The following is a 6,000-nucleotide window of genomic DNA, read 5'->3' on the forward strand; positions in this document are numbered from 1 at the left end:
CTTCAGAATTCACAGCAGAAAACAGACAGGTTGGGTCTGACTGAACCCAACTTCAGTCCAACCGAAATCGTACAAAATAGCCCAACAACCAATGATGAAATTTAGAGCTAATATGGTTCGACCGAAGGAAAGATTCAGTGCGACAGAAAGTGCACAAAAAGCTCCAACAAAGAACAATGAATTTCGAAGTTAATTTGGTTCGATCGAGAATTAATTTGGTCCGACTGAACTCAAACTTGGTGTGACCAAAATCGAGTAACTGCTGAAACAAAATCTTTTCATGATTCAAACTTGACTTCGGTCCCACCGAAGTGTAATGCGGTTGCGTAAATTTTAAGCGGTTTCAAGGTCGGTTTGCAGAAATTCCAAGGTGGTGAAAAAGATAGTGTTTCACAACTATAAATAAGAGTCCTTAGGACGTATCAAACCATATTTTAGGGTTTAAGGAGTGGAGCCAATGGGTGGAGAAGCCTCCCAAGAGTTTTTTTTTTCTTCCTTAGTTTATTTTCATGTTTTGTTTAAGAGTTTTTGGTTTAATCATGTCTATGGTTAACTAAACCTCTTAGCTAGGGCTATGAGGTGAAGCTTATAGTGTGTTGGGATGTCTATCTTGCTTTGATTCTTGTTTATGTTGAACTTCATTGAATTCTAGTTTGATATTAAAGGAATATTTTTAGTTTTCTATAATTTATTGTGACTCAAATTACAATAGATGATGTGATAGCTTTGAATATCTTCTTTTCCTATTTTGAGGTTGTGAGATTGGTAAATCTTATTGTTCACCATCATTCCCTGGGCATAGTAGGATGATGGAATCTCTTCCAATCATCACAATACTCCTTCATGTGTGGCTAGGTCAATGAAAAGTTCAGATTTGGTTTAATTGCTTCATCTTCCAATTGGATAGGATATGACTCTAATTCCAATTGTATCTCTTGAATCAAAGTAAGGTAGTATCTTGATAGCTACAGGTGGATCCTTAGCACCCTAGTTTTCCTTTGATATTTGATACTTTATTCACAATTACTCTCAATCATTCTAGATTTAGATTTAGAACTTTTTCTAGTTCTAGTTCTAGTTATTTTTAGAATATGTACAGATTAGTCCCTATGGATTTAACCTCGGTCTCACTGAGTTATTACTACCTTGCGACCCTACACTTGAGGTTGTGAACATCTAGGTTACTATGTGTCAATCTCGACCTTTAACACATGACAACCTCGACCTGTAACACATGATAATCTAGACCTTTGACCCATGACAACCATAACCCAATCCCTTAATAAATAATAACATAGACCCTTGACACATGATAACCTATATCTTTAATATATGACAACCACGACCCAAACCCTTAAAATATGATAACCTAGACCCTTAACACATGACAACCGAAACTCTTAACACGTGGCAACCTAGATTCAAATCCTTAACACATGATAACTTAAATCCTTAACACAGACAATCCAGACTCTTAACACATGACAACTAGTTCAACCAAGGCAGTACATTACAAAATTCAAATTCTATCTCCTTTATTGTCTTTCACATGACAACCAAAACCATCCTTATCTACCTCAAATCTGTTATGACAATCACTTCTCCCCAGGACCACAACAACCACAACAATCCCTCTCTATCCACAACTAAAAGTGGCTTTCATCTCTAAAAAAATATTATTTTACAAAAAATAAAACAAAATTTTTATTTAAAATACCTTCCACATATCAATGACTTATATCTCTTAGAAATGTGGCTGTTGGATAAAAAATAACACTTTTTTAGGGCCATAGAAGTTGTTGTCGGTGCCCATACACCGGAGAAGTTGATGGTGGAGAACTTACTCTGGAAAATGCAGTCGAAAATGGTGGTGGTAGGTCCCTAGAAGACATGTTTAAAAATGAAGAAAAAGCCCCATGAAAACAACAAAGAAAGAAGAAAAGAAGCTCCATACATGCATTAAATTCCAAAGTAGGGTCATTTTTGTCCACTAATTCTCCAAAAATTAATTGGAAGACCAACTATGAATATATTTGAGAGGTTAGATTTTTGAGCTTTTGGCAATACCACAAGGTTAATAGGGTCAAAATCCCTAATAATATTGGTGTGCATTTATTAGACAGTTGAATGTTAGACACATACCACATGGCCCTGCAACTTCTATTTTTTTTACTTTGCTGTGATGAAAAGGCAGAGAGGGAATTAATCATTAGAGACACTCTTTTGTAAAATCAATTTCCTTAAGAAATTTTGTTGTAAAAATTCATTTTTATTTCCTATGATTACTTTAATCGACACTTGCCAAATGAATAGAATTGTTTAATAGAAGTAATTTCTCAAACATAAATCATTAACGTTGTTGTTAGGGGCTTGCATACGGGTGTACTTGATTTGCAATGCCACTAAATTATAGTCTAAAAATAAGATTTACTGAACAATCTTAACCTAGGATTCATGGATAAATATTTTCGTAAAATATACAATTGTATAATTTATCATTTTTAACTATGTAATGAATGTTCAACAATTTAATAATTAGATGCATTTAAAATTGGCATTCATAATTTAGAGGGATTAGTTTGAATTACTTATACTAGGGGTATCCCACATTCAATGCTGGTAATTTTGAGAGATTAGTTTGAGTTACTAACATTAGACGTATGCCACTTGGACGTCTCTAGGTGCAGAATCGACTCGTGCTTCCATGGGTGCATTTTTTTAAAATGGCTTTATTATACTATTGAAAGAGTGTTATGTTTGACCAAAGTCACCACTAGTTAGTTGTTCGTCTCTATAGTTAGCTAGACCTTATAGAAATGTTAGGAGAGAACATTCAGAGATTCTCAATCCTAAAATGATTATGTGATATGTAATCAAAGATTCAGGGTAAGGGACCACAGTTACACAGAGAAAATGTGTTAGGCACCCACTCTACTCGTACTTTTATACGGTATCTACTTCACAAGATTTGATTATTCTTAAGGGTTAAGGATCAATTCTCATGCATGAATGACGTGAATGTGTGTGTGATGTGGTGTTGAGTGTAAAACTTATGATAAGCTTAGGTTCAGCCTAGATAAATCCAACCAAATTCCTCCACTTGCCAAAGAAAATGACTAGTCAGTACAAATTTCTAATGAGCAAAATCTGACTAAGTCAGCAAGCTATAAAGTATACGTTTATACCAGCCGAGTGCAAGATAGAAATGATAAACTTGATGAAAAGGGGGTTGAAAAGAGAATGAATGTTGCACAATACTAATGCTAAGCTTTAAACAAAGCAGATTGACAATTGAACGGCTAGATGGATGATAGTGACGCAAGGATTGGATTGACTTCTGGATAACTCTGGTGGCTTTAGATTTGGCTGGGCTAAGCTGGACCTGAGCTAAGCTAGAACTGGGTTGGACTCTTTCCTCTCCGTTATGGAGGGATAGAGTGGCTAGGCTAAAGGGTTAAGGGGTGAGTGGGGATGCTTAAGAATGAGAGGGATGATTTTTTGTGATGGTTTTAAATGTGAAGGGAATGGGCAGGTATTTATATCACTAGCTTGGTTTTCTGATAATCCTTGCAAAGCTCGAGACTGGAAAATATTTGGATGGCTGAGAGTTGTGATTGCCATGTGGTAAAATCTCATGGCTTAAATTGGATGGCATAGGACGTAATTTTGGTATAAGAGGAGGGTATTGGAGTAATTGAACTTTTCCACATGCTTGAGATTTGTAAAGAAACCAACTGCACATGGATGAATAGCTGGCCAAAGTACATACGGACCAAACCACGTGGTGTGTGGCACCTTAGGGGCCGTTCATACTTTGTCAGCTCTCTAGTTTTTGTAAGTGAGCTCTCCCACACGTGTGGGGAGCTCTAGCCAAACGTGGCTGTTTTGCTATCTCCCTTTGTACTTCGATTGGGCTTTAAATGTGAGCTTGGGTTAAAATGGATTTTGGACCTAGTTTGACAAGGTGAGTTGACTATGTAGCCTCACTAGGTAAGGTTACAATTCATCTTTTCCATCGTTTTGAATTGTTTCTTCTTACTGAGGTCTGGCCTATCATCTTCCTTAACATTAACATTTGGTACGACCATTCTAACCCATTGAGTTTAAAATGTTCTTACTTTGTGTGCATGTGGTTTTGATGATTTCAGGAAAATTGAGAATCGTTAACCTCATCTGATTTTGCATTGGCCCCCACCCAGAGATATGGAAGATCTCTCATGTCTCGCATGCTTTACACTTTATTTTTTATGTTTCTCAAAAGTTGCCCCATCCTGGGGAGTAATACTCCATGGGGGTTCTTATTGTAGATGATTTTATAAATAGTTTCGATTTTTTGATAATTCAAGGTTAGATAGATTGAAATGCTTTTATTTATTCTAATTTAATGCATATGCATATTTATGTTCGTCTCTCTTTTTCTCTCTGGATATATTTTTTTTATTTATTTGCATCGTTAAATATACATAATTTGTGTGGATACTTAAAGTGAGAATCAAATGCATGATTAATATTTCTGGAAAGATAAGGGGAGATGTTACTAGAATTTTGACATATCATTTAAATTGAAAAATGAAAGCATTGCAATTTATTCAACTTCGAATGGGTGATTAATTTAGACAGTTATATAAGTCTAGAAAATTTGAAGGGGCATTTAAGTAGATACCACTTTCTATTGATAAATGCCTAAAAGTTAGTTTCTTATCTTTATATTTATATATGACTAGTTAGAAAGTTCAACTACCCCTATTTGTCACGCCCCAAACACGGAAACCGGGCTCACAAAATTCTCGATTGCCGAATCCAGCGCCGACAGCCTCCATAGTACCCCATTCTCGGCTCCCGGCATCTATACACCAGGTTCCGATCCTGGGACACTAAAAGGAGGATTTCAAGCATGATTTTAATTCAGTATAAGCATAACCCTAAGCATAACCCACAAACAATAACCACAAGAACACCATCACAAAATCCACTATGATAAAAAACTTTTGAGTATAATGCGTAAAAAGGGAAATACAAGATGATGATAATAACAGAAACTCAAAAGCTCGACTGCACGCTCCAACTCTGACGAGGCTACGGCTGCGTCCTGACGTCACCTACACACATCGATCGTGCATAAGCTTATAGAAAGCTTAGAGGGTGGTATAAGTGTGTGCGCAATATAAGCGTGCTTAGAATACAAGGTTAGAGTAATGAGGAATCATGGTGATGAGTACATGAATGCAATCAGTCGTACCAAGGCTATGCGGTGCAAGATATGAATGCTATCGGCCATAACATGGCCATGCGATGCGAGATGCAACTCAAGCATGTCAATCCTCATCATATATTAGTACAGTTCTCATTCTGGATAATCACTGGGGTTTAGTACACTCCAAGTGGCACTGCCGCTCTCCTAGCCGCACAGTCTAAGTGAGCGTAAGAAACCTCACATTCATCTGACCAACAGTCTGCCAATACCTATCTGACATGTCGATAGTAGACCCATTCACGAGCTGGTTAAAATCAGCCTAATATTGCCCCCTACCTTCGGGCGAGTAAGGCCACACCCCTTTCCAACCGACCACGACACAGTAGGAGACACGGCCTCCTGGTATTCGGCCTTCGTGCGCTCATATATCCACTCAGTCTCGATGTTGGAGTCATCCTCTGGTACCATCGGCTTTAGGGATTTTCACCTAGGGACATCTATGGCGCCCCAATACTTAGTAACAATATTTTTGGTATCCAATCCAACCACCCATGATGTGTCTGTGGAGGCTATGGCCCTGATGTCGCTAGGGCATACAATAATTACAATCACACAAATGCAAGTGCATGAATCATACTATCAGATATGCAACAATCCTGCGCGTACCGCGCGCTCATGTAGGGCAACTCCACCTATCAGGGAGTCCATAAACAATCTACCTGAAGGCATGTGCAATGATCAGTCAATCCTCACATCAGGCATACATATGATGCGTATGATCATGAATCATGGATCTATACTAAGCA

This window comes from Magnolia sinica, chromosome 10 (assembly GCF_029962835.1).
Source record: "Magnolia sinica isolate HGM2019 chromosome 10, MsV1, whole genome shotgun sequence".
NCBI lineage: Eukaryota > Viridiplantae > Streptophyta > Magnoliopsida > Magnoliales > Magnoliaceae > Magnolia > Magnolia sinica.